Raw genomic sequence first — 9404 nt, forward strand, 5'->3', positions numbered from 1 at the left:
ATAATTTTTAAAATTTGCACATTTCTGTATAAGTCTCAATCTAAATTATTTCCTAAGTACTTATCAGATATATTATATGAGCCTTAACGCCCCGGTTTAAGATTGTCTTCTTGTTCTCACTTCTTCTTAACTCGTGTTAAACACTCTTTTGCTAAATCTGCATTTGCTTTTTTGGCCCTTTTTTCTTGAACTCTCTACCTCCTTCTCTGACTACTTCTCCATCATTTACGAAGTTCAGAGCGGATCTCAAGACCCATCTGTTTGCAAAATTCATTGAGAAACGCTGTTGAAGATCGCGAAAATAGCGCTTAATAAACTAATTGATTGATTGATTGACTGACTGATTGATTGATTGAAATAGTAGGACAAGTGGTTATCACATATTCCTCTAATTATTTTAAACTTGTCTTTGGCGCACCTCCAAAGATTTTCCACGTTATTCGTGTATACAACGCTAGGAGCCTTAAACGTCCTTGAATGGTTGACGGTGTCATTTTGGTAGCCAATAACACTAATGGCATTTTACGCCCATCATTCATCAGACTATATTGTTGTGCCTGTTAAACAAGCATAAAGAACATAAAACGTATTTCTGATTTGGTTCATGTAATTTAATTTAAATTTACCAAACAAAATATGACGTTGAATTAAAGGGAGCAACGTCAAGGCGTCTTTTCTCTCAACTTCAACTAAAAATGCGTCGTTGGTGTCCTGGTCAATCTACCAAAGACCCATCTTTGGGGAACAGGTTTTGCAACATCGTTTTGAGTTCTTTTTGAACTGCTGACCACACTCTCGTCAATTTGGACTATGTGATTAGGACCACCTGTTTGCATAGTTTGAGCGGCTATCTATGAAGAGCACAGCTCTCACAAAAATTGAATCAATCAACTATGGAGTGTTGTGATATCTTCAAAAGCGTTGATAGTGTTGTTTGTTGTATGTCGTTAAACGACCAGCAGAATGTCATCTAAAAAAATTTCTCACATTATTGAATTTAGCCATAATTTTTATCTTTTGTGATCAATATCAATTTATATTAAAATATATTTACCATGACACATTTTCAATCAGAAGTTAACTTCTCTGAAAAAAAATCCCCTGTCGGATTCACGATCTTTTATCGTTTATTGTCTGTCGGCGCCAATTCCTCTTGTTCTCGTTGTTCCTCACAATATTTCATAAAAAAATTAACAATGGCCGCTATTTATCCCATATCAATGTCAATGACAATGTTGTCCTACAAATGTTGTTGAAACATCGCCAAACCAGCCCGTCCTTCAAATTTTTTTGGGCGACATCTTCATCCTATGTCCGCATTTGCAAACCCGAAATTGTCCCAACAATCCATTTACCTGACACTAACTAATGCAGTCCTTCTTTTTTTTACCATTTATGCATTTAACTGCATTGATGAGGTACCACTGACGCTGGGATAAATAGCGGCCATCGTTAGTTTTTTTATGAAACATTTTGAAGCACAACGAAAACAAGAGAAATTGGCGCCGACAGACAATTTATGATGAAAGATCGTGAATCATGTTTCAATCAATATTATTAAATTTTAAAAATTGAAGATATATGTTAAAAAATATAAGTGTAATATTTTAATTTTTCGCTTTTAAATTTAATTGAATAAAGAAAATACAACCCATTTTTTGTTTACTTTTCTCTGTTTAATCTATCAGCATATCAATATCAAAATAAAAAGTTGGCGGAGTTACGTTGTGTTCTTCATGATTACCAGGTCCGAGTGTTACCAGACCACGGACTCTTTATTTGCCTAAGTTTTTGCAATGTATTGGGCTATATTTTTGTCACTAATTCAACAGTTTTTAAAAGATTGAATCGCGATTAAACATTAGTGGAAAAGTTGTGACATCTCAACGGAATACATGGGATAAATATAAATAAATATTTGAATCCCATTTTACTAAAAAATTCAATCACAGTGATGGGCACTAAATTGTTTCATTTTATTATAATTTTACTAAAATTAATTTCAGACTGTTTGAGATAAGTACATAAACTTTTGTCGAAGTTGGACGCATTTTACTCGCTCCGTGTTTTATTCCAAAATTTCTTATAAAAATCGAATTTTTTTCCTTAATCTATCGGATTGTTGGGCTGCAGGTGCTGAGGGGCTTTCGGTGGTTATTTTATTTTTTCCTGAGTGGATTTTTTATTAATTTTGATTTTTCCGAATATTTCCATTTAGTTTCCAAACTCAATTTAGTTATAAAGGATTGCTTAACTTGTATACTTTCTATATCTGTTGCTAGTCAACAATAGAAGTATATTATTCTGATTGAGACAGTTTTAGTAGATTGTGCAGGTTCCCATATTTATGTAGAGTTAGTTGTTTACATGTAAAACAATCTGTATGTTTTTTACCTATGCAGGCTGTAAAGTCAGCATCGCAAATATTACGGTTTGATTGGAATTGTTCGATTATTTTATATTCAAACCGGCCTGTTCTTTCTTTCTTATTTACGCCAGTAGAGTCCATTTCGTTCGTCTACAGGCCTCGAGTATGGCTGTATTACCTTTAAAACCTGTATTACACACTCATTTCCACAAGCATTACGTTTTTTTAATATCAATGCCCTCCAAGGAAAGGTGTATTGACTGCGACAAAATGCGCCAGCCAAGGAATTGATAAGCTGTAAGATGTGCGGTAAAAGTTGTCATTTCAATTGCGTTGGTTTAGCGGAAAAAATATTTTAGGAAGTTTCCACAGTTGAAGGCTTTTTTTGGTATTGTGAGATATGCACAAATGTTTTAAAATTTGGCATTATTGATGCATTGTTCGACAAGATAAAATCACTTGAAAGCAAATTAAATGAGTTAAAAAAAAATGATGATAAATCGGAATTTATAAAACAATTTATAACAAACATACTTACTGAAAATAGTAATAAAATAGACAACATAGAACAATGCGATCCACTTTTTCTTAAACAAAAATAATGACACAGTTCAAACCTTTACAAATAATATTGACAACCGCTTAAGTGTCATATTAAATAGTAATCAGAGAATAGATAACTTAAAACAAAAAATGATTGATCCTAAATTGGAAGTTCATATACCTGAAAAAATATATCTGAAAATAACACGCCAAACGCAAATAAATCTGAGTTGTTTGCCACAATAAAAAACATATCTCAAACATTAATTAATTTAGTACTGAAAGTAAACTCCCACAACACCTTTATACTTAAGTGTTTTGTAAAAAAAAATATAAAGGTACAATATGGGGCCAATAAAGGCTGTGAGCTAAAGGCCGCTACAAAGCCAGTTGAAAATGCGGTACCCTATATGGGACGAATGAATCCTGAAGTTGATGCTCCTCGAGTGGTTAAAAACCTTGAAAAAAATAGCATCTCGGGAGTCGCGATATATCCAGTCATTATTAAAACTTATAAAAATAATACTTCCTAATCATTCAAAATCATTTTTAAAGAACCCGATTACGACAAAATCACTGATCCCATGCTTTGTCCAGAAGATACAAACGTTATAATCCTTCCGTTCCACGAACCAATGCACAAAATAACATTTTTCATAAGTCGCCAAAGACCGCGCAATTGCTCAAGCCAAACACCAATAATATTGCCACACTGTTAATTGTAGCCAACTCCAATAATAATCAACATAGCGCACAGGCACAACAACGTGTGAGCTTAACACCCTCAGAGGAAATAAACAATAAAATATCCTCTACAATCATTGAAAGTCAAAATACTGATGTTGTTCCATCTCATCTAAAATTAATGAATGAAATCGCTAATCGGCTTGAAAGGGTTGACATAAATGAAAGTCATTACAACTAATTAAAATGGCTGTTAATAATATCAAACTACATTTAGATTTTTATATAAATCATTTCATGTTAAGCATTTTTCGTGATATGAAGGCCAGTCTTTCTATCAATGCAGCCGTTTTGATCCAGACGGATTCATCTCGTCTATGACCACTGCACACCTGAATCATAACTTCAGAGTTTTAAGTTTGAATTGTCGCAGCATTTATAACAAAATGGATCAATTGCAGAAGTTAATTGATGAAATCGGTTTGCAGTTTGATATTATTTGTTTGACTGAAACATGGATAAACGATGATAAAGATTGCATGATTAATTATAATAATTACAATTTTTTAAATATAAATAGCAAAACAGAAAATTAGTGGGGGTGTTGCATTTTTTGTCAAAAATACGTTAAACGATATAATATTCGATGATAGTTTAACTTATGAATCTATTTCTATTAAGATTATGTTGAGCAAAAAGCAATCAAACCTGCTTTTTATAAATATTTGCAGGCCCCCTTTTCTAATGTTAACATCTTCTTGGAATAATTAGAGAAATTGCTAAATAAAATTAACAATGAAAACAAATTAATACCTATATCTGACTAGTGATATTAATACTGGTTTGTCAACTGATTCACCGTCCAGTAGTCAGTTGTTAAATCTCATGACCTCTTTCGCTCTATATCCAACGGTGAATGTTCCAACAAGAATAACATCAACAACTTCAACTACGGTTGATGTTATTTTCGCTAATAATTTGGTTTATTTTTCAGTGGTACGGTGGTATCTGATATCTCCGATCACTTTCCGTTGTTTGTCACGTTTCCCTCGTCAATCGACCGTTGGGGCGAGGATGGCATCTCATTTTTCAACATATGTGCAAAGAATTTGGATAGATAAAACGTTGAACTGGCATTTTATGACTGGTGTGTTGTACTTCTGGAAAATGATTGTGAAGTAGCTTTCAGAAAATTTCTCACAATTTTCGATCAATTATTTAGTTGTAGAACAAAATTTATATATGTTTTGATCGGTGTATCGCATAATAATTTACAATTAATTCACAGTTAATTTTCACAGGTTCTTAATGTTTCATTTAATGTTTTTATTTATTTAATTGTTTTATATTTTCATTTGGTTTGTGTTTTCATTTTAATGTTTTCGTTTATTTGATGTTTTCATTTTTATATTTTCATTTATTTAATGTGTTCATTTTAACTTTTATTTTTATTTGGTGTTTTCATTTTATTATTTTTCACTTATTTGATGTTTTTTTTAAATAAACTCTGCTTTTAAACATTTGAACATTATTTTACCTTATTTTGTTTATGTGATATTTTTGATATTGTAATTTTTGATTTCTGAGGGTTCCATATTATTTAGAGTTTTCTTTTCTTTTATGAAATTCATTTTCATGTTTCGTTATCAGGCTTCGTGAAATAAACATGGTTAAAAAAAACCAAATAATATAATTCAACGACAGGTGCATCGATTTAAAAAAATCTTTATTTCTAGATAAAATTGATTTGCTACTTGTCCAATGATTATGCGTTCATGAGGATGAATAAATATTTTTGCTTGCTAATGAATGCATCAATAAGAACAAATATTATCTTCCTTCTTTATAATATTTTTACTTTATTATTGTCATCATCGTTTAAAATATTTTCATTGGAGACAATTTTTAAAATGTTTTTTCCATTTCATCATCTCTAAAATTTCCTAAACAAAATAAATGTCGTTTTTAATTGAAATCATATTCCTATCCTTATCTTCCTATTTGTCATCATCATCATCATCATTGTATTTGTTATCATCATCATTTCAAAACCGCTTCTTTACCATCGTCTTAAACTGTTATAAAAAATCAACATCAACAACCGCATTTATATTTTCTTAATCACATCAAACAACTTTTTTGAAAAATTTATTGAATCTAATGTTTGCAATTTTTAAAATGCACATTTAATTATGATCAACGAATTTTATTGTCGGTTCTCAGCAGGAATTTATTGCTTATTAAAATAGACTTGATGACAATAACACACAAACACTTGAAATGATTTGAAATCGTGCCAATAACGTTATGCGATTTTAAACCGCAGTAACCGCACTACATTTGCGGTTGTATATTGCATAATTCCTAAATTTTTTATGGGGTTGAAATGCTGTTATCTATCGAAGGCATCAGTGTTATAAATAGTAGAAAGAAAAGACAGTTTTATACATTAGAAAATATATTTTCAGTTCATTTTATTTTCCAACAAACGCCACTTGAGTCAACGAATAAGATGTTGTTGTCATGTTATGCTTTGTATTGACGTAAAGTTTTAGAAAATTGTTTGTTGATTTTTTCACTTCCCTTAAAATTTGTGTACCTTTGGAAAGTTTGATTTTTTTTTTCGTTTCGTTATTTCTTTGTTGGTATATAGAAGTTAGACAAAACTTTATTATCTGAGTCATTGTCAGTTAGTTCAAAAGAATTAAAATTATGGATAAAATTTAAAAAGAAACTATTTTGAATTTAGAGATTGAGCATATTTTATTGCAGCAGAAACCTGTGCCAAATGTTCCACCTAAGTAGTTTGCGTCAGCCTTGAGTAATAACCCAATAAAAAGACCGCAAATTGCGGATGTGGATGTGACCATTGCAGATGTGGGTTCTTGCGAAATTTAATGCGGCGCGCACTTTTTTTATTCCTTTTATTCCTTTTTTCCTTTTTTATTCCTTATAATGTAGCTCTGACAAACGCACAGATGTTTGTATGTTTTTTTTATTCTGTAATTTTATATTAAATTCTATACTTATATATAAACCATCGTGCTACAAAGGCTGTGCACTGTGCAGTACACTATTCACACCACACGATGTACATACATACACGTTACTTATGCACACACAAGCACTGCATAATACACGTATGAATGATAGCGTTAAAGTATCGGACAGACAGTATTTGAACCATGCCATCGTATAATAGCAGCGCGAGACATGGCACTTCCACCGTCTGAGCCAACTCTGTGACCAAATAACCAAATAATAATGGCAAGGAACTGAGGTGCATTATTAACCCATATATGCCCATGACTTGTGTTTTGCTTGAAATTTATATAGTGTCAGAATTATGAAATAATGCTGACTAAAAATACTGCAAAATTTTCAACGCGAAATTTATTCACTCGATAGGGGGCATGGTGCAAGTTAATTTACTCGATAGGTGACAACGTATTTTTTTTGTTTTGCAATTTAGATGACGTCATAAATTATTATAAATTATTTTAAAATTTAATTAATACTTTTTCTGATTAATTGGACATGCCTTGTAAATTTTTATATTTTAAAACACCCGAAACAAAATCTAATTTTGTTTTGATAAGGAAGGGTGTGAAAAGACTTGAGAGAGAAACTGGGTTCACCAGTTAGAGGACTGGGTTGACTAGTGAGGCAGCTTCGAATAATCAGTGCCTCTTCTGGTCCCTAAGAGACTTAACGCGTGATTCTATGCTCATTGGCATAGTTTCAGAAACGTCTTAAGTTCTCAAAGAGTCAGCCTTGGGTTCACCAGTTAGGCAGCTTCGAGTAATCAGTGCCTATTCTGGTATCTAAGAGACTTAATGCGTGATTCTATGCTCATTGGCATAGTTTCAGAAACGCCTTAAGTTCTCAAAAGTAGATTTGGTACGAGACTCTATGCTCATTGGCATAGTTTCGCACGCGTACTAGAGTCACACAATTTGTTTCCAGTGTTGTTCTGACTCTTGTTGTCTTGTGTTGGTCGTGCGAAAGCCGATCAGACTCGACGGCCCAGTGAAAACAGGCCAGGCTTGTGCGAAAGCCGACCGACTGACAGACAGGCCCAGTGAAAACAGGCCCTTGGTCGTGCGAAAGCCGATCAGACTTGACGGCCCAGTGAAAACAGGCCAGGGTTGTGCGAAAGCCGACCCACTGACAGGCAGGCCCAGTGAAAACAGGCCTTGGGTTCTGTGAAAACGAATCCGCCTCGTTCTTTTGTTTTTGTTGTGCTATTTGTGGACCTAGGGTTCTTTGCTGGATTCTATACTCATTGGTATAGTTTCACACGCAGCTTGCAATTTCCATAGGCTCCGATTTTTGTGATTCATTTTTTTTTATTTCTTGGAGTTGTATCGACATCACCATCGGATACACACGTCGAAGTTGTACGATTAAAACGCCAAGAAACATATTCCAAGTTGAAGACCCAACAAGAAGAGTTCTAATTCCTCTATTCCAGTTTGTTCATTGACATTTACATTATTATAGAGTTCATTAGTTCAATTCCTTTTATTTACTTCCGTCGATTAATAAAATTGTTATCGAATATTTTTCTTTACGCGTTCGTGTGTTACTCAGTAAAATCATATAATTCAAAAAAGCCCAGTGCCACACAGGACTGGTCGAACTCACGATAAAAATATACACAAAAATTATTGTCGGACCATACAAAAATTCCCTGAGAAAGATAGAGGAGGAGATTGCTTCCTCTTATCATTTTAATTTCCGACAATTGGCGCCCAACGTGGGGCCTTGTCACCCTTTTAAAAAAATCCTCCTCCTCATTAATTTATTATTTATTATTTTAAAAATCTCCGACAATATATTGTGTATTTCACTTCACAAAACATGAACTAAAAAAGTTTTTTGAAAAAATTAACAAATAATTATTTTATGGCCATTTTAATGTTGATCCTTTATAAAGGGTGGTGGGCATACAGTACCACTTTTAGTTCATAATTCTAGCTATTTTTGCCGATATCCCAGCAAACAAGCTTTATAAAAATTTGATTTAAATTTTATTGAACAAACGCATTTATGATAGTTTAAAATAATAAGTTTCAAATAATGAAGTGCAACAGTTATCAGATGATTGTCAAAGAAAGTTGACAAAACGTTCTTTCGGATGTTACGCAACATCACATTTCAGACAAGCAAAGTTTGCTTTTTTTCTTACAAACTTTGCAAACTCTCTGTTTATCTATGTAGTTTATTAAATGATCTCTCCCATCAAACCTAATTTTTGTCAGAACATGTTTTTCTAAACATGGCACTTCTCTAAATGGTCTTTGTATTTCTATTCGAGAAGCATAACGCTTGCTATAGACTTCAACTATTTCTTGTTTGAAAGAATGATAGTCAAGGGGATGTAAATAAAGAGAGGCCACCATCAAATTGAGATCCTGTAACAGCCAATGTTTTGATCCATTCTATCCGCTCCTCCCATGTGCTGGTTATAATGTTTCACAACTGTGTTGTGTGTACAACAAACACAGTGTATAAATAAACATAAATAAATGTATTACACACTGTTGCATGTGTTTTTATCGTGGTTACTATTAATGTTTTGCTGTTATTATTGCTATTGTTGTTATTATTGTTGTTATTGTTCATATTGTTGTTATTATTTTTTGAAGTTTGAAGGGGTAATGATGACAAATCTATATGATGTTGGTGCATTTGTCCTGGAAGATGAAACAATAATAATGATATTAGTGACGAAGATGATGATATTAAAGAAGATGATGATGATTGCGACAACGATGTTGTTGTCATTGTTGCTTTGTTTATGATG

The sequence above is a fragment of the Helobdella robusta genome (genome assembly GCF_000326865.2).
Source record: "Helobdella robusta unplaced genomic scaffold HELROscaffold_8, whole genome shotgun sequence".
Taxonomy (NCBI): domain Eukaryota; kingdom Metazoa; phylum Annelida; class Clitellata; order Rhynchobdellida; family Glossiphoniidae; genus Helobdella; species Helobdella robusta.